Genomic DNA, 21257 nt, shown 5'->3' on the forward strand with positions numbered 1-21257 from the left:
CTGAGGTCTGAGCACCATTTCAAGAGGAAATCATGTAATCCTTATTTATTTGCTTGGGACCCAAAGAAAACTAGAAGCAGCTGCTCTCGCCGGTGTGCGTTCTGTTTACTGTTTTAGGGTCATTATTTTCTACATTCCTTCTGTAAGTTCTCCTTGAATCCTTCTGTTTATAGAGCCAGTAAATAATTATGTGAGAGTCAGCACAGCCGAGTGAAGAAAGTCATTGCAGATGGAGGGACAGCATTCAGTGGCCTGCTGTGGTCCAGCAGGCCTGTCCAACATATTGTTCAAGACAGGGTTGCAACACTTTTTTAAAAGAGTCTTTTTTAATTTAAAGTTTTGAGTGAGTATGTATGTGAAAGAGGAGGAGGAGGAGGAGGAGGAGGAGGAGGAGGAGGAGGAGGAGGAGGAGAGGAGAGGAGAGAGAGAGAGAGAGAGAGAGAGAGAGAGAGAGAGAGAGAGAGAGCAGTCAAAGGTTTCCTATCTCTATAATTACAGTCAGTTGTGATCTGCCTGATGTGGGCCAAACCCTGGTCCTCTGCAAGAGCAGTGCATGTTCCTAACTGCTGAATCCCCTCAGCCCCTGTACAACTTTGTGAGTTTTGGTGTGAGTCCTCGTTGGCCATTTGTGTAATGAAAAAAGAAAAAAACAATATAACAACCAACCAATCTCCCTCCACAAAAAATGTCATGTGTGCGTGTGTGTATGTGCGTATGTATGTGTGTGTTTATATATGTATGTGTGTGTGTATGAGTGTGTGTGTATGTGTGTATGTATGTGTATGAGTGTGTGTGTATGTGTGTATGTATGTGTATGTGTGTGTGTGTACATGTACAAATGAAAATCAAACACCTTGGTTTTGTTTGTTTGGTTGGTTGTTTTGCTTTTGAGAGTGGATCACTGACCCACCTCAAACTTATCAAATAGACCAGGCTGGGGCATCAAGACCCTGAATCTTCCTATTTCTGCTTCCCCCTTAAGGTAGGTTCTGGGACCAAACTCAGGTCCTTGAACATTTGAGGGAGACATTTGACCTACTGAGTCCTCTTCCCAGTGCAGGCAGGTAATCTTAACCCATATCAACATATGGGTTGTGTCTAGAATTTATGCAGCAGGATGGTAACCAGGTTTCTGGTTCTAGAATTCTATGGTTTGGTGGCAAAACAAACTAAAGAAAGATCTCACAGGTCACTACAGGACTAATGGCTTTCTTGGAATTTTTTTTCTTTCATTCTGAAAGAGAAGAGCTTGGGCAGTATTTGGAGTCGGGTCAAGGGTATACTAATTATTAATTGTGGGTTAGAGCTTTCATGTAGAAACAACGAAGGTGCATTTGACATGCTTACTAATTACTCCAAAGTTTTTTTTAATACTTGGCTCATACTATTTCCCTACAGCTATGGCAGGGAAAAATCTAAATCAGAGCAAACTAATTTCCTTAGAGATACAGTGGGACTATGTTTTGAAACACTGCCTGGCGTTCGGTGGTAACACTGGGCTTTTATTCCATGGTCGCACCTCTGTTGTTCTGACATTTTATTCTTAATTGTTCCCTTAGTGACAGTGGTTGCTACTGCCCCTGTGAAGAAACGATAGCAGGGGAAGAGAGCTGGGAAGAACGAAATCGGAAGATAATTCTGGAAATGGACTTTCTTTTCTATTGCAAAGGAGGCAAAGTTTGCTTGTATCAAACGTCATTGCTAAAGTTCTAGTAAACTGACTGTTCTCCAGAGGGCGGCCTCCATAATGAAAAGACTGATTATTTTGGCCTAGCCAGGAAAGATTTGGTCCATTAGGCAGAAGTGACTTTGTTAATGATAATACAGCCTTCCTCTTATCAGATAGAGCATGAGGAGGCCCACACAAGTGACATCAGTGCATTTGGAAACCTGGTGAAGAACTGTGGTGTATTGGTGGCTTATATCACTACTATGTCAAAATGCCTGACAGGAAGTGATATAAAGGCATGGAAGGTTTTCCTGCCTTACAGTTCAGGATGATTCCTTTCATCCTTGTGGAGAAGGTGTGGGGCAGGAGCCAGAGTCTGTCTAGTCACATTGCTTCAACAGTCAAGAAGGAGAGAGTGAACAGGAGGGAGGGCTGGGCCAGAGAACCTCAGGGCCTACCCTAGACTTCAAATAGCAAGACTCTACCTCCTGATGGTTCCACAATTCTACCAAACAGCCAGCAGCTGGGGAGCAAGTGTGCAAAGACAAGGAGGCATGAAGGGCAGACCACATAAACCATAATGATAGTAACGGCCTCCATAGAGGACTATATGGTTAGTTAGCCTGGCTAGCAGCCCTTTGATGGGTTCTCCCATGTGGTGTCTCTCTCTGAACTGCTCCCAGGTAACTGACAGGAATTGAACCTATCAGAATACAGAAAACTTCTCTCCATGTTCCTCTGTGTCTCATACTTCCTGTGAAGTAAGCTAGCCTTTGCTTCAAAATCTCCTCTCTTCTCTTCTACATCAGCACCTTGGGAACTTCCTGTAACTAAGGAGCGGTGTGCGTGTAAAACCAAGGTGTCTTTGTCTTAGTGAGCTTCACGATGGTAATTATCCCTGACAGTATTGACAAAGCTATGTGAGCGGGATGACATGGTTGAGGATGCTTAGGATTCAGTAAGAAACCACAGGCTGGCTTTCTTCAGGGCCAATGACATCCTTAGACACAGAGCAGAGCATCCCTGAGACCAAGCAGGACAGAAAACACCTGCAGCCACCATTTTGGCATAAAAATGCCTCTTCTGGCATTAGCAAATCTTCATGCCTCTCAGAGAGGCATAAACTTAATTTCCAGTAGAACAAGCACCAGCGAACTATGGTTTCACATGAACAGCTAAGCAGAAATCTGTGTTTCTGCAGCTGGCTCTGGAGAAGACTTCAAGCTCGATATCTCATGAATACCTCAGAGCAGACTGGTCACATGACCCGAATCCCAAAAGTACTTTGATGGAGGTCTGTGGAGAGACTCTCAAACGCCCCACACTGGCAGAGTTGGTGGTGATTGTACAGCAAGAAGTTCATAGCGTGGGTCTCTATGGGTGTGAGCAATGTGTGGACACCAGCTAGGAATGCCACTCCACTGTCCGGGCTGCGGCCGTGCTTGTTAGATGGAGTGTGGAGGGTGGGAGATGGGGGAGTAAGGAAGGAGGAGAGAAAAAAATAAAGGAGATGGGGAGAGAGTGAGAAGAGTAGAGGAGAAAATGAGAATGAAGAGCAGACAGGAGAAGAGGGGGGAGGGAAGGAAAGAGCTAGGGAGAGAGAGGGAGAGAAGGAGTGTGAAGGAGAGAGGAAGAAAGAACAAGAGAGGAAGAGAGCATGGGAGAGGGAGAGGGAGAGGGAGGGGGGAGGGGGAGGGGAGAGGGGGAGGAGGAAAGGGGGAGGGGGAGGGGGAGAGGGAGGGGGAGGGGGAGAGGGAGAGGGAGAGGGAGAGGGAGAGGGAGAGGGAGAGGGAGAGGGAGAGGGAGAGGGAGAAGGAGAGGGAACTTTTGTTCTTAAATTGATGGCACCTCTCCCTGCCTGGAGCATCTTGAGAAACAGGAACTTTTTTTTTCAAGAGCAGTTAGCACCTGCAGGAAAAGTTCCACCAGGGAGCTCCTTAGAGGGGAATGTGTGTGTGTGTGTGTGTGTGTGTGTGTGTGTGTGTGTGTGTGTGTGTGTGTGTGAGAGAGAGAGAGAGAGAGAGAGAGAGAGAGAGAGAGAGAGAGAGAGAGAGAGAGAGAAAGCTGCTTGCCTTCCTTTATAGATGAATATTGCTTCCAAGGACTCCTGTGAATGTTTTTCCAGCCTTGCCTGAATCTTCCTAGCTCACATCTGGCCCAAGTTGCCATCCATTTATCCTGAGATGACTTTTTTAAGGATGAAAAATGAAGGGTTGCAGGATGATGGCTCCCTGCTGGGCAAGTGGTCTGACTAACCGCTTGGGTCTGTTTGTAGAGTGTCCGTGCTTGGCTTCAGGACTATATCCGTGCTTTAGCCAGCGTGGCAGGAAATACTCCTACCTCAAGGAAGCTTTGTAGGATTGGATGTAAGCTTCGGGGACACATCTCCGCTGCCATCCATGAGGTATCATGGTAGAGAAATGCAGGCCCGCTCAGAAGGGGCCCTGGGTTTGAGTCTCAACTTGCTACATTGACAGGGGCACCTGCAGAATGTGGAACTTAGAGAGAGATCCACGCTCAAGGCTTTTCTAGTGATGTGTTTGTCCCCCTGTCCCCAATCTCCCCTCTCTTGCGCATGCGTGTGTGTATGTAAGTTAGAGGACTATGCCTTCCTTAATCATTCTCTACTTTTGGGGATTTTGTTTGTTGTAGTTTGTGTTCAGCCTTCTTGTGTGTCTGTACACCACATGAGATTCTGGTGCCCTTGGAGGCCAGCAAAAGGTTTCAGATCCTCTAGAACTGGAGTTACAGATGGCTGTGAGCCATCTTGTGGGCTCTAGGAACTAAACCCAGGTGCCCTGTAAGAGCAGCGAGTACTTTAAACCATGAGACATCCTTCCATCTGCCCCATTTAATGATTTGAGACTGGATCTCTCAAAGGAACCTCAGGCTTGCTGCTGGTTCAGCCAGGCAGGCTGGGCAGCATTCCCCAGGAAGCCTCCACTCTCTGCCTGTCCAGTGCTGACATCACACGTGTGCACCAGTACTTGTGTTCCAGGCCTTTTATGTGGCTGCTTCAGTTCTGAATGTGTCCTCAGTACTTGAGTGACAATTGCCTTCTCTGGGGAGGAAGCAGAATTTGGAGATGTGTTGTGGCCACTGAATCACTTTCTGTGTTGTGGCATGTACTAAGTTGCGATAGGTGGCGTGGGGACAAGGAACCAGGCAGAGAGATAGCAGCCCAAGCGTTTCTCACACTTCCTAGCCTGAGGTAACAAACATTGGGGACCAAGATTATTAAATGAGCCATAACTCGAGGCGGCTTTAAAGTCCCAGAGAACGGCCACTGTAGAATTCTGTGTGGATCCTGTTTTCTCATGCAGCACTGTAAGCTGTGCACACAGCCCAGGCATCTAAGGAGGCAGGGAGGAGAGCTGAAGGCAGGGCAGGCTGGAGACGCTGATGAGGGAGAATTTTAATATCAGGGCATTTCAAAGGAAGGTGCTCTGCAAATTCGCAGTTCAGAGGCTGGACGGCTGTGTCTCGGGAGGAGGGCAAACATCAGAAAGAGCAGGCCTCAGCAGAACAGAAACTTGAGTCCTGCCAGCTCCAGAGTGAGTCAAGGTGGTCTGCCCTTAACCTCTTCCCCTCCGGGAAAGGATGCAATCTCTGAAGACAATGGAGTCACGTCGGCTGGGTCTTACGTGGCTGAGTTTCTAACACTGGCACTGAAGAAAGATTGACCTATTTTGAATCTGACGCTGCAGATCAAAGTCTTGCGTGTTGTATTGATAGAAGAGCCTTCGACGATACCTTTTCCGATAACACCCGTCAATGATTTTAAAGTACCACATGCAAGTAGGGTAGACTTCAGAGAAGTCGGGTATCCCATTGTTAAGAATCAACTCGGATTCTTATATTTATAAAAATCAAGAAGGGATGGTGATTATCTCCGGAATTGCAGGTAAGATGTTTGATAAAGTCAACCTATTCACAGTTTAAAGATTATTTTTTAACCTACTTCAGTAGAAAAGACCTCTCTAGGTCTAAAAATAGAATTTCTAGAAACTATCAATGAAAGGTATACTTACCTGACACATTGAAAGCACCTCTGTTGGGGTTAAATCGAAGCATCATCCTGTAGATCTTTGACAGTGCGATGTCATATTAAATGCACAGTTAATGGGTATGTTGGTTATGATCACAGGGTAAAAGTCCCTATGCAAATACAACTGATATTCAGGTCGGTGTGAAATCAATAAAACAATGAAGAACAAGCTGGAACAACCATGCCAAGAGAGGAAGAGGCCAGCGGACCTGTGCTCTGTGAAAATTAAGAACTTACCCGGCAAAGAACACAATTCACGGTAACGAATGGCAGGGACCATACAGCCGCATGTGAGAGAAGGACACTGAACTCACAAAGGCATCAACTTAAAATGGACTGAAGACTCAAACAGAAGGTCTAAAGCCACAGGAGGAAGCAGAGGAAGCTTCTCTGGCATTGGTCTTGTTCTGGATGTAAATGTCAGAAGTCCAGAAACAAGGAAAGTAACAAGGAAAAGCCGTAGCTCTGTTGCAGCAGACAGACAGCTCACAACATAGAAGGAGCCAACAACGCAGAGGGAGGACTTGCAGGCCAGATGTCAGGAAGGTCACTATTTCAGGTACAAGAGCAAGGTCTACCTCTCGATAGAAAGGAAAACTCAGTGTGAAAATGGGCAAAGATACGAGTACGTATTTCTCCAAAGGAGACCCGAAAATTCCCCAGATTTTAATATCGTCATCAAACTGAATTCTTTAAACACTACAGACTAAACACAGAAGTCTGTTGATTAGACTAGCCAGTGAACTCTGACCTGACCCTCAGTGTTTGCTGAGGGACCCTGGGTTGCAGAGTTGAAGCCTCAGCAGCAGCATGTCTCATACCTCTCCATGTGAAGTGGCTGTTCCTGCTCGCCCCTGATGATTCAAGGCTCTTGGAACAGGTTGTGTAGGGAGACTTGGGCCGACTTGAACAGCTGCTGCCTGAAAGTTTTCTTCTCTTCTTGTCTCCTCTCATGGTCATGGTTGTCCATCAGAATCCAGCCTGGATGTCAGTCCTGTCACTCTGCCTTGGCTGTCACACTCCCACGGAGGAGAGACATCCCTCCATCTGTGTCGTCGTGCCCATTTCCTCTTATTAGATGCGAGAAGTCATATTACTGCTTCTTTGCCTCCTGTTGTTTCGTGAACTTATTCTGAAAAATCAGTGCGAATAGAATTAAGGTTGTTTGCACGATGCAGAGTAAGCCAGTCCTTACAGAAAGAAGTGCATGAAAAAAAATAGGACAAAGCAGTCTAAGATAGATCTTGTATCAAGATTTTAGGACCAGGAAATGCCTCTCTGGGGTCCCATCATCTCCAAGGTACAAGGGAGAGGATGGCACCACTGACTTCACCTGTTCTCCCTATCCACATGCACTGTGGGAAACTGTCCTAGGTATCCCACCACAGGACCCCCAGTGAAAACAATGATGTCCCATTCTTCACTTGGCATGGAAGAGAGGCCAAGTAAATTAGCTTTATCATCAGAGACAGAAGGCAACCTACCAGGTAATTAAATGTATATCACTGCATCCTGCATCGGTAAGACATCTGTTACTATGACCAAACAGCCGATGCAAATGCCTTCAAAGAACGAGGGTGTCTTTTTGGCCCATGCATGTTTTTTTGGCGCCTGGCATTACCAAATGTGTCATGTCACTGACCCTTTGTCCAGCAGACTGTAGTGATAATGGCATTTTACTCTTCAGAGTCCCAAGCAGACCCATTTCATTCTCATCAGTAGGAAATATCTGTTTCTTTCATGTCAAATGCTTCTTCCCCCCTTCCTTCTCACTTTAGCTCCAAGGTCACCTCTTCTCAAAGACATTCCGATGCCATGTCCACACAAACTTTCCTCTAGATTCTCCATTGCCCCAGGCTATATGATGGTATACTGCATGTTTCACGGTACATTTCTTGATCCTTGAGGGGACACCCACCAAGTGAAAGAGGGTGGTTCTTTAAAAAAAAAAAATCTCTCAGCCTACCAAGCTGGTCCAGGATGTTATAGTTAATAGGGTTACTCTGACATCATCTAGAACCACCCAGGAGACAAGCCTCATGCATATGTAAAGATTTTCTAGATTAAGCTAGCCAATATGGAAATAATCATCTGAAATGTGGGCGTCTCCATGGGATGGGGCCCTGGGCAGAATGAAAGAGGAGAGAGCAAGCTGAGCAACTAAGTTCATTCCTCTTGGCTTCCTGACTGTGGATCCAGCATAACTCACTGTCTCACATCCCTGCCGCCATGCCTTCCCCACAATGATGGACTAGAGCTTTGAACTATGGGATGAGATAAACCCTTTCTCAAATTGCTCTCGTCATTTCTCCCCTCCCGACAGGAATAAAGAAAGTGACTAATGTGTTAGCACCAGCTGAAGAAGTAGATTAATTGGAGAAGGAGAGCGAATGAACTTAGCAAGGTGATCCTGATGATGTGGAAACAGGACAATGTCCTCAGCTTTAAGGGTGGCTGTGCTGGACTCTGGGACTGCTATAGCCGAGCGGAAGTACAGCCAATTGCAAGTTTCTTCTATAAAAGTTCAAGGCTCTGAAGCACGGTCTCTCTTTGTGATCCCATTCAACTTAGCCCTCAATATGACGCTGATGCACTGGTTTATTTTTCTCGGTGTTGTGAGAACATACCTATGGAAGATGCGGTTTACTCTGGCTCATAGTTTGGTAGTGTGGTCTACCGAGGTAGGGATGGCATGGAGGAAGGGGATTGAGGCAGCTACTTGTACTGTACTCATAGGCAAGAAGAGAAGAGAGATGATGCTGGTGCCAAGCTTGCTTTCTCCTTTGTGTTCCACCCAGGACTCCTGCCATTAGGAGGGTGCCACCCACTTGTAAACCTAATTTTTTTCTAAAGATTTATTTATTATGTACATGAGTACACTGTAGCTGTCTTCAGACACACCAGAAGAGGGCATCAGATCCCATTACAGATGGTTGTGAGCCACCATGTGGTTGCTGGGATTTGAACTCAGGACCTCTGGAAGAGTAGTCAGTGCTCTTAACTGCTGAGCCATCTCTCCAGCCCAAGCCTAACCTTTAACCTCAATCAACCTGATCTCAGAGGTTTGCCTGGTCAGCGGGTCTAGATCCTATCAAATGGATAATCACTAGTAACTATTCCATCCTTCATCTCCAGATGCAGTTTTGTTGGGGGTTGACTTTCCTATGTGTGTGAGGACCCCAGTGCATTTCATTCTCTAAGCCTGTGTTTGCTGATAGCATATCGTCCTTTCCCTAGACAAGCCTGTGACCAAGTGCCATCGTGGGCTACACCATCATTTCAATTTTGCTCAGCTTCACAGTATAGGGACTTTGAAAAGGGATTAGGAAGTGGCCATTTTGTTAAATATTAATGAGTTTTCAGAGAATCTGGGTTCAATCTAGATGAGGATAACAAAGGGGGCACGATCTTTCCTTTTACCCTAAGACACACTTACATATTTTCATCACTCCAACAGGCTGGCTTTGCTTCCTCCACGGATGGGAACACTCAAGGAGGAAACTCTCCCATTAAAGAGCCTGTTGTTCTTTGCACACAGCACAGAGGACCTGAAAATACAATCTAATGACTTAAGTGGATCATGTTATAGGGCATGATTGATTAACATGTGGCTTACCTAGAAAAGCAGTTCACATTGGGGAATTTAATTCCTGCCGTGACTTCCTGCCCATGAATGGCTTTTCCAGAGTACTTTCCATTCACAAACACCCAACAATGAAGATCAGCCACGATGCTCATTTTTCAACCCTCAGAGAGCTCATCCGAGCTGCCTATGTCTTTGTTATTTTATTTGGAAAGCTGTATCAAATAAGAGCATGGAACTTTTTTTTTTGTCTTTGTTTTTGCTGCTGTTGTTTTTAAAGATGTAATTTCCCATGGATTCCTGTATGAGAAAGCATGTGCAAAAAAAACATTCTCTTTTTGCTACCGTGCAAAGACTGGTCATTCAACAGATGTCTGGTATTGCCTCAGGCTGATTGTTACAGTATGTGATGGTTCATCTTGATGATTCAGAGTCGCAATGGGAACAAATCTCTAGGCTTGTGTGCGAAGAAGTTTAGTGATTAGGGTTAAACGAGGAGGGAAGATTTGGGAGAGTTGGATGATTCCACTCTGTGGGAGGGATTTCAAGCACGAATAAAAGGGTAAAAGGAAACTGGGTGTCCACCTCCATTGCTCTAGGCTTCCTGACCGTGGATGCTGTGTGACCAGTTACTTCCTGATGCCAGGCTTTCCTCAACACAACGGGCTGTATTGTTCCTCTTAGAGTATGAGACAAAAAAAAATCAATCCTTCCTCTCTCAAGTTGTTGAATATGGAGTTGGGTGTCGAGAACAGTCATGGATACACAGTAATGTGCTTGTCTTTAGGGAGAGCCAAATACATATAGCATGCCTGTTTCGATAGGAATGGCTTCCATAGGCTCATCGCTTCATCATTAGGAGTGGCACTATTTGGGAGGGATTAGGAGGTGTGGCCTTGATGGAGTAGGTATAGCTTTGTTGGAGGAAGTATGTCATAGGGGGCAGTCTTTGGAGTTACAAATGCTAAAGCCAGGCCCAGTCTCTCTCTCTCTCTCTGTCTCTCTCTCTGTCTCTCTCTCTCCTCCTCCTCCTCCTCTCTCTCTCTCACCTGCCTGTTGATCCAATGGTAGAACTCTTAGCTTCCTGTCCAGAGCCATGCCTCCCTGTGTGCTCCCATGCTTTCTACCCTGACAATAGTGGACTACACCTCTGAATGGAAGTAAGCCCCAATGAAATGTTTTCTCTATGAGGGTTGCCTTGGTCACGGTGTGTCTTCACTGCAATAGAATACTGACTAAGACACATGGGTTGGAGGTTTCCATGTTGGTTATTAGATCCCTATCTAGGGGCTATGTTACGTTACACTGAGTCCCCCCAAAATGCTATCCTGAAAATGTCATGTTGGACCAAAACTGGAATTCACTGAAAAGCTTAATAGCTTCCTTTTTTAAACTAGGGGTTGAATTAGAACCTTCTAGAAAGTACTGGTGATAACCCAGTGTTCTTCCAGTTTGGAGGACTAGAATGTCCCTGTGGGTTAAAGTCCTTGGTGGTCTTGACTTTTCTGCTTTGGTCTAACATGAGCAACATCTGGAGAACATCAGGCTTGGGAAGGTAATTTGTGAAGAAGTTTAAATATACTTCAGCCCTCCAGGTTTCAGGTTCCTCACACAAAGCTGCAAACCTGGCCAGAGAGTTTCCTACAGGAATGGTGGGGATGCCCCTGCACATAGAAGTATCCTTACTTCACCAGTCCAACCAGCTTCCTGAATCCCTGAGTCCACCCCAGTCTGCAACCTCTGATCAACACCTTCAGCTGCTGTGCAGTCTCAAGTCTCCCTAGCTCTGTTTCTCTTTCTGTCTCTTTCCCTCTCTCTGTCACACACAGCCACACAAGTAACACGCACACTCACACCCTCTCTCACGCACATTTACACACATTCAAATGCACTCATATGCACTCACACACATTTACATGTACACTCACACACAGTCATACTCAGACATACTCTTCTACGTGCACACACAGTCACGCATACATACTTACACTCTCATACACTCACACTTACATACTCACATACAAACTCATACATAAACATACACACTCAAACACATTTAGTAAGAAGTATCTCTTGCCGGAGACAAAGCTCAGTTGGTTGCCTAGTATGCATGGGTCTTAGGTGTGATCTCCAGCACAGAATGAAAATGGGGACACAGTGATGTGTGTCTACAATTCCAGTACTGGAGAGTTGGCAGTGGAGGTGGAGGTAGAGGTTCCTTCCATCCTCTTGCTCTCTCCCCCTTCTCTCTTATCCTTCCTCCCTTTCTCCTTTCTGTCTACCTCCCCCTCCCCCTCCTTTTCTCACTCTTCTCCTCCCTCTTGTTTTCTTTGAGAAAGAATATTGCTATATGTAGCCCATGCTGCCCTTGAACTCACTATATAGCTCAGGCTGACTTCATCCTCAAGTGTCTCTCTTGCCTCCTGAGAGCTGGAACTATAACACACACTGCCATATCCAGTCCCGCCCCCCATTTATACCATGTCATATTGGGATGTGTCTCCTGGGGCCTGGAATATGGTTGCCCATTTAATGCGTTGAAAAAAGAAGTTGAGATATACTTCGTAGAAGTGATATGTTTATTCTGGAAGGATTTTAAAGGGCCATTAGTGAATCTCTAGTAAAAATTCACGTTTCAATTGATTGTTGTTACACCATGGAGGGAGCTGCTCCTGCCTTGTGCACAGCTTCGCTTCTAAGGGCTTGGTAGTATCTTCGTCACCATCCTTGCTCCATGGGAATAGAAGATCCCAAAAGCCAACCCAGAAGAGCTATGGCAACAAAAGGGCACCAGGTGGAGGCCGGGGAACTTGTGTCAGTGGGAGAGAGATAAGAGAGTCCCTGTGAAAGAGCTCAGGAGGGTTATTGCTCTGGGACCCAAAGCAAATAAAACATCTGTCTGACTTCACTCTTCTGTTGAATATATTTTCTCTCCAGAGAGTCATAGTCCTCCCCAAAGTGCCTTCCCTCTGCAGAGAAATTTCTGGAGTTAGTTGCTTCCTGCCTTGATGTTTAAATGTTTATAGTGCTCCCTGTTATAAAACCCAATAAAATGTCTAGGCTGTTTGGCTAACTAAATCTCCCAGTGAGTTTAATGAATGTTGATTTCATTTACAGAAAGATTTTTCAATATGTTCCTAGCCTATAAAAACCCAGGAAGAAGTGTTCTTGAGGTCAACAGTCAGGTGCACACGTGCACTTCTGCCCCACCTGCTGTCTTTACACCCAGGGTTTTGGCCTCTTTTTGCTCTTTGTTAAGAAGTGGAAAGTTCTGGTGTTGATCTGTGGAGACAGTTCCCTTGTTAAAGTGCTTGCCCCACAACCTGAGTTAAACCTCCCGGAGTCATGAAGTCACATAAAAACACCACGTGTGCTCAACACTGGTCACCCCAGTGCTAGGGAGGCAAGACACACTGATTGTTGGCATTCATTGGTCAGTGAATTTCAGGCCAAAGAGAGCCCCTGTCTCCAAAGTGGTGGATGGCATTTCTGAGGATGGCACAGACTAAGGAGACTGTCCTCTTGCCTACCTACACACATGCACATATGCACAGAGACCCACTTTGCCATCTGGGCCAAACATTTTGCATTCCTCGTGTTAATTTCTAACCTCTTCTTTGGTAAGACAAAGAAAATGTAGACTATTGTTTTTATAATAATTTTTTTTCCTAAATCTTTTCAAACTCTTAACCTTTTGCTCTTTCCCCTCCTTGCTACTAGTTCCAGGAAGACTGGAATTCAAAAGGACACACACACACACACACACACACACACACACACACACACACACAGTCTTCTGGTTTCTCTGTTCCAGTTGATCTAAGAACACTTTATATTTAGCAGACAAGCTATCAACTTCATTGTCAACCTGACTGGGTCTGCAATCAGCCAGGAAAGACCTGGATTGTGTGTGTGCAACCTGATGAGGGTTGCATTTATGGGCTAGGGTCCTAAGAAAAATACAATTGAAAAGAACAGAAACCAGTGAGTGACAGCATTAACTTCCCTCTCTCTGTTTCTTGATCCTCGGAGATGTAAACAACCTGAAATCCCTGAAGTCACACATGCTCCTTACTAAGGAGCACACATACACACAGACACAGACACTGTGGTAGACTGTGTTCCTTCAAACTGTGAGCCCGAATGAATCCTTCCTCCCTTATATTGTTCCTTGTGAGACATTTGGTCACAAAAACGAGGAAAATCACCAACACATTAGTCTTTTTAAAGAGATAAACAGACTTGAATCCATGCAGTGTATCTAGTTTCTGCTAATCTTACTAATTCACACAATTTAATTAGGTGTATAATTCTCTCTCTGTTTCTCTTCCTCCTTCCTTCCTTCCTTCCTTCCTTCCTCTGTCTGTTTTCTTGTAACAGGGTATCTGTATGTAGCCTGAGGTGACCCCATCTGCCTCATACAACTTCTAAAATTGCGCTGTTACTCATTTTGTTGTTGTCTAAGAAGTTTTCAGAAGCTGCAGTGTTTTTGCGTACATTGCTGCTGTCTTAGACAACATTTTGCTTCTTGAACGCACTGGCAATCACCTTAAGATCACCACCCCTAGTTTAGGAATCACTCGTTTCAGCCTCTGTTCAAGTTTGAACCTGTTGGCCAACCCATTCACATCGGGTATTCATCTCATAGACCCACTCTCTCATGGCCGTGGTGAGGCAGAAACAAGCTTTACAAAGCATTCTTTGGCATCATGGTCTAACCCATATCCTATTTCTGACTCCCACTCTCTATAAGAAACCCTTGAATGATTCATCTTGGTAAACAAAATTTCTGCATTGTGTTCTAACTTTATATGCATATATGTACACACATGTGCACATACACATACATAGATATTCATATATGTAGTAAGCATCCATATACATACAGAGATACAAATAATTATATACATTATATACATATACATACACACATACATAAGCACACACATGGACACACACAGACAGACAAACAGATACATATACATATATACTCACATATGCACAGTGCACCCATATACACACAGAGATTTGCATAAATATGTACACTATATACATAAACATACATAAATACACACACATATATTCATCACACACACACACACACACACACACACACACACACATCTTTTTGCAAGAGGATGGAAAGAGATTTTTTTCCGTCTTTGGAATTCAGCTCAGATATCCTTCTAACACTCCCTACCACCACCTCTTTCCTTTTTCATATCATGGACTTCCTTGAGACATATTTTGTATTTAGCCAAAGGACGCTTTCACTTTCTTCCTGGAGACGCCAAGAGCCTCTGGAACAGAGACCTATTGGGCGTGTAATACATAGTGGGCTTTTAACTTGCTTGAGTGGGTGGATGGAAGGAGCAATGGATGCTGGGCATTCCTTGTCACATTGAGAACTCACCTACCTTCCTCTCCATCTGTTCCTAGAAGCACATTATACATGCTCCATGTAAGCAGAGATAACTTAGCCTCTCCCTTCTTTGTGTAGAGAAGACAAACCAAAGCCCTTAGGCAGCTCTAGAATAGTCTTTCCCATTGGCCCTTACAAATTCCCACATGGCATTAGGAAATTAACCTAATAAAATTTGCTTTGACACTTCTGGAGGGAACTGGACAACAGAAGTAAGAGAGAAACCATTCCTAATGGTTAAAACAGGAGCACAAAGTGAGGAGAAATTATATATCATTTAACCACAAGCACATTGCCGAAGGATGATGAATTCCACACAGCGAATGGAAGAAAAGAAACACTACCCGCCATCTACATGGACAGACCCATGGCTCCAGCTGCATATGTAGCAGAGGATGGCCTTGTTGGGCACCAATGGGAGGAGAACCCCTTGGTCCTGCCAAGGCTGGACCTCCCAGTGTAGGGAAATGTCAGGGCAGGGAGGCAGGAAGGGGTGGGTGGATGGATAGGGGAGAACCCTAATAGAAGAAAGGGGAGGAGGGATGGGATAGGGGGTTTATGGATGGGAAACTGAGAAAGGAGATAATGTTTGAAATCCAATTAAAAATAAATAAAAACAACCTGATTTCCCAAGAAACTTTGTTCAGTATCTCAGACTGAAAGTGACTAACCCTGGTGGGGCCTTAAATAGAAGCCTCTTGTCCCTATGAGAACACAAAAACAAACAAATGAATGAATGAATAAAAACATCTTTTTCCAAACACTGTGCATGTCTTCAAAAGTGGGGGTTCTGATCATTGTTACACAAATAATACCTGAGATAGTCTGAGTGAAGAGTAAAATTAAAAAGGCCAACTAAAATTTGGAACTGTGGCTAATCAATAGGCCAGACATGACAAATTATAGGTATCACCAAACTTCAAATCCTTCTGATTACAGTCCTGCTTTTAGAACTGCACACAGAGACTCATGGCCAAGAGGAGCAGCATTAACTATCCCCCAGTAAACACGTCTCCAAGCTCTTTGCCTTCTGTAGGTCTTTTTCCCCTCTGTGAAGTGAGGATTAGGAAATTATATGGTAAAATTCAGACACCATTTAGATATGAGGCGAGGTGACATGCGATTCTGTGTTATCAAGCAAGTTTCAGGAAAGCGCCATCCTCAGCTCTAAGGAGGAGGGAGCAAAGGGGAGTCTAAGTGTTCAGAGATAAGAATGGACATTAAGTTTCGTCACAGTGGAGCACATTGCGTTGCCAGGGATGAGGAGGGCCAGCAAGACTGTAATTTCACTTTACAAATTCAGGTGTGGAAAACATACAACCTCAGTTTTCCACACAAAACAGGATTCCATTATGAGCTGTCTCCATCTGGCCTCTAGAAACCTCAGCTCAGTTGCTTCCTCGCTCTTCCTGCTCAGTTATTTCCTAGCTCTTCCTGTTGGTGTTCTAAGTCCTGATGGGTTTCCATGGCAACATGAAGCCCCTAAGGAAAGCCTATAGGTTGGGTCATCAGCTGTGCATGTGGACACTTCCTGACCTGTTCTCATTCTTGCTTTCCTTGCAAGTCCTTCTTCAGATGTCACTGGTAATAGGTCCCAACTCAGCAGCCAGATCGCAACTCAATTTTCAAATCTGGACCACATTGTGCTAAGGAACCAGAGTCAACTATGGCTCTTCATAATTTTTCTGCCCTTCTCGATGCAAGCTCCCTTCTGATACTATGTCATCCCAAACCTCTGAGGACATCTGACGCTCATGTGACTGACACACCATCCTTTCCAGTCTACATTTTCTAGCTCCCTAAACCATCCCTAGACAGGAGAACAGAGGTTAGCCTGGCATCCATTATTCTCCTGTTCCTATGACAAAGTACCTGACCAAAACAACCTCAAGGAGAAAGGTCTCATACTGGCTTACAGTTCGAGGGATACCATCAACCACAGTGGGAGAGGGAAAGTATCTGGTCACATGACATCTACAGTCAGGAAACAGTATGAGCAGGAAGTAGTGTTAGTCTCTAAAACCTCAAGGCCCACCCCTTACAGACTTTAGTGATGCTCTACCTCTAAAGCCTTTATGATCTGAAACAGCGCCGCCACCAGCTGTTTAAACCCATGGGCTTATGGGAGTTATGTCACATTCATGTCATAGCACCCCCACATTCAGAGTTACCACATGATCTAAGGCCTCCGCAGCCAAGTCATTGTGACAGTGGTGGGCTAGTGCAGTAGGACTTCTCGTATCCCACACTGCCCCTACCCCAGTGGTCCCCCAGTTCTTGCTCTCCCCTCATTGAAGTTACAGATTTTGGTGAAAACACTGCCTTCTCCTTATTGCTATAAAATAACATTTTCTCCAAATTCTATTATACTTATTTATGTACCTACTTCTTTTTCCCCATGCTCGGATTTCTCAAAGAATGAAAGGGGCGATCCTATCTTTCCCTTGAGGTAAGGAGCAACATTCTGCAAATATCTGCCAGCAGAGAGGGAACACGAGGTAATGGGAGGACATTGGACTCTGAGCTACTGGATGGTTTTCTAGGATGCTATTCTGTCCCATCCTACGATAGACAGAAGGAGCAGGGACAGGACTGACTTCTGAATAAAGAGGAACCATAGATGAGAATACTGATGGAATTAAAGTGGGTTCTAGGTTACGGTCAATGTTATAATGTGATCCTAGAGAATTTGAGGTGGGAGGAAAATAAAACTAATGACAGATAGCCAACCATACCCAAACTTGGTAGGCTATCTTTTATCAATGAAATATCTACTCTGGGTTAGGTTCAGGCAAAGTTTTAAATATTATACCTAACCCCCAACGAACAAGGAAGCAAGAAAAGAACAAAAATTAGGACAGAAACTCTATGTGGTGGTTTGAATAGGTTTGACCCCCATAGATTCATGTGTTTGAATGCTTGGCCATAAAGAGTGGCACTATTATGAGGTGTGACCTTATTGAAGGAAGTGCAGTCTTGTTTGAGAAAGTGTGTCACTGTGTAGGTGGGCTTTGCAGGCTCCACCCAGTGTGGAAGCTGGTCTTCCTGGCTGCCTTTGGATAGAGATGCAGAACTCTTAGCTTCTTCTCCAGGACCATGTCTGCCTGGATGCTGCCATACTTCCTGCTATGATGATAATGGACTGAACTCCTGTAACTGTAAGCCAGCCCCAATGAAATGTTGTCCCTTATATGCCTTGGTCATGGTGTCCCTTCACAGCAATGAAACCCAAACCAAAGCACTTCGATTGTCATAGTCGTCAAGAGTAAAGCTTATTATAGAACATTGAGCCACTAGTAAGAAAACTTAATAGAAAGTCAAACAGACTCCAAAAAGTCAGGGAAATTAGGGGACACCCCCATATTTACTCTGTCACTCAGGTAATTAAAAGTCAGAAAATTAAAAGCTCTTTGACTGGGCTCAGTCAATATTTTCAAGAGATAATTACATTTTAAAGATCCAATAAAGCAAAGCAGAACAGGCCAAAAGCAAACACATAAGTGATATATTCAGTACATGGTTGACAATGGTGAAAACTGAGGTCCAGGGAGACAGAGATGGCTTTATCAATCCTCTACCACCTTGGCCTGAACCTAGAGTGCTACTGAGGGACTGGTTCACACCTGTAATGCCCACAATTTCAAAAAGCCAGGAAGGCAACACAGAGTCTCGCCTTAATCACTCCAGAACTGACGAGCACCACAAAGGAAAGAAAATGATCAGTACAGTTCTCTCATGATGAACGCTGCAAGACAGGAGTCCAGGCTGTTGAGAGGGCTCAGCGGATGAAGGCCAATGTCACTAAGCATGAGGATGTGAGTTCAGTTCCCAGAGGCCTTTAGCGGGAGGAGAGAACTATCTCCATACGAGTTATTCTCTGTCACATGTATGCTGTGGGCTGTGTGCTTCCCTTCATTAAATAAATGCTTGGTTCTCTTCTGCTTTGGAAAAAGCTTAGAATATGCTATAATCAACAAGAATGCACTCAGAGAATGGAAAGAGAGCCCCATGTTCAATATTAGGTGTTGCGTGCTAATCATCCCCAGGGAGGGACCAGGATGAGGAGTGTGGTTTCCTCCAAGTGCTACCTGTGGGGTCTGTTTCTTCATGACAAGCACTCCCTGGTTTGAGTGCCCTATGTACTCTTTTGGCTTGCTTTCATACTGATCACCACAGCATGGAGTGAAGGGAAAGGCTCTGCCTGTGTAGCTCATCTGCTACGTAAAATGCCTTAAAATTCAATACCTGTCAATTTGGGGGACTCTCAGAAGATCCTGATCAGAAAAGAAGCACCCCTGCACCCCCTTCCTCCCCACACACATGCTTTCCTCAGAAACTCAGGCAAACATCAAACACAATGAGACACTTCAGATCTGTTTTCTCTTAGAACCCAGAAAAAGATGGGGAGCCCTTTCATCCCACACACTTTGGAGGCTCTATCCAATTAAAGTAGGGCGCATACGCCCAAGCCTATGGAGGGGAAAGGCAAAAGTGCTCGCAGCAACTTAATCATCCACCTCCAAGTTCCCCCCAAATCAAGAAGATCACAAAATGATTAGAGTTCACAATAGAATTTTAAAGCAAGAATTAAGTGAGATTGCAGGAGATGCAATTAATCTTCTCTTGCAGCAGTAATAAGTGGGAAGTTATAAACAAAAATATGATGATATTTACAAAGACAGGCCCACCTGCTCACAAAACTAGACTCCGTTTGGGATTAAACTCACCCTCTGCAGGACAGGAGAAACCCTCCACAGCTTCGATGAAGAATACTGATGAGGGGCGGAAGAAGTGCAGAGCTGCAGACTTTAGAACGTATTTGCAAGGACTTAACAATGATTCAATCTTCAGAAAATAGTCTATACATTAAAAAATCACTCTAAGGAAATAGCAAGGCAACTTTAAAATTTGTGTGGAAGGGTTAAGGCACGCTTGGTTTGAAAACGAGAGAAGAGAAGGTGGGTTTTCTGGCCAAGCTCTTTATCAGAGTGTAATGGGAAATGGTTGTTTTAATCAAGTCCTGCTCCATCATTAAACTCATCAGGCAAAAAGTAATCAACTTGTCGGCACCCAGATTAGAGTTGTGTCCAATGAAGGACACAGTGAAGTAGACATTGAGGTGCTATGGTTGGGGATGGAAATTTCAAGGAAGGAAACGAGCCCACAGAATATATCTATAATCAAGAAAAGGAAAGCACATATAACTTCAAAAGATTAAGACTGGCAATTGCCAAAGGGCCAAATCAGGGTAAAACAAAATATAATATTGGAGAAGAGCAGAGTCAGATGGGTCTAGGCTAGAGTTATGACCTAAAGTGGGGGGTAGAGCTGTTTTTCACTTTGTTCTTTTTTAATGTTTATTTTACTTGCTCTTTAAAATAGGTTTGTTGTTGTTTTGTTGTTGCTGTTTTCGCTGGTGGTCCCTGTAGAGTAGCAGCAGGGATTGGGTTTACTGTAACTAAAATATGTCCTTGGCTGAAATGAGTTTTCTTCCTCCCTCCAGGAAAAAAAAATTGCTTCTAGAAGAAGCAGTCACACAGCACTTGGCTTGGCAGCGCTCCCTCTTTGCTGTGCACCAGCTGCTTTCCTGTGACTCCTTCAGTTTTGACAATGCTGTCACTTGGACCTCAAATGTCCCTCAGAGGCCCCTGCGTCAATGGCACGGTCTTTAGCTTAGCACTTAGGGAGCTGGTAGAGCCTCAAAGAGGTGGGGTTTGGTGGGCATTCATTATCTCATTGGAGGCATATCACTGGAGCCCCTCCCCCCAGGTGTGTATTGCTTGTAGGCCATGGAGTAGTTAATTTTTCTCTAACACATGTTCCCTTTGGTCAAAGTATGAAACCAATGGGCCCAATGGATCACCTTGGAAATCTCTGAAACCATAATAAGCCAAAACAAAACACTACCAACCACCACCACCACCACCACCACCACCACCACCACCACCACCACCACCACCAAGAAAAAACATTTGCACTTTATACATTGATCAGCCAATTAGCTCAAGTATTTGTTGCAGTAACCGGAAACTACCAACCCTGATGAAGACTCTGCAAAGACCTCTGGGCTTCGCAGGGCTAAGGTTGTTTCCTCTCTTACTTGAGTCTCACATACCCACATCTTTTTACCTGTTTCGTTGGGCTTCCCACGAGGAACAGACCTGTCCCCACGTGGCTCTGTTAGGGGCTCATCTGTGTCTATTCAGCAGTCCACCCTTTGGTACTCAGTCTCTGCCAGGAATGTAAGAACCGCCCAGAAGTGTCTGGTTGGGAAATGTGCTTATCTTTTGTGGGTTTGAAGACTCTAGCCAATTACACAGCAAGAGGACTGTCGAGTATGGAAGTGAGAATGACTACAGTGTTTTACGGTTTGGAGTTAATCATCTAGGTCAAGCTTCCTCCAAAATTGAGAAAAATCAAGATGGAGTAGAGTTAATAAGAGAATTGTTCTCAAACAAGAGTTAAATTGTAGAGGGGAAGCAGAATCTACCATCCCAGTGCAGACACCAGATCATGTCTCTCTCTGGTCCACTGG

The 21257-nt window shown here is 44.6% G+C and overlaps 1 long non-coding RNA gene across 1 annotated transcript; it reads right to left on the reverse strand.

Moving 5' to 3' along the window:
* Window positions 1–6347: 6347 nt before the first annotated feature.
* On the reverse strand, window positions 6348–21014 carry LOC120094285 (uncharacterized). Its single transcript, XR_015628091.1, has 3 exons — window positions 20852–21014; window positions 9154–9265; window positions 6348–6849 (listed from the first exon to the last, which is right to left on the reverse strand). It is a non-coding gene; the product is annotated as an uncharacterized LOC120094285 (long non-coding RNA).
* Between the last annotated feature and the right edge of the window lie 243 nt (window positions 21015–21257).

Source organism: Rattus norvegicus, chromosome 8 (genome assembly GCF_021556685.1).
Source record: "Rattus norvegicus strain SHRSP/BbbUtx chromosome 8, alternate assembly SHRSP_T2T, whole genome shotgun sequence".
Lineage (NCBI taxonomy): Eukaryota > Metazoa > Chordata > Mammalia > Rodentia > Muridae > Rattus > Rattus norvegicus.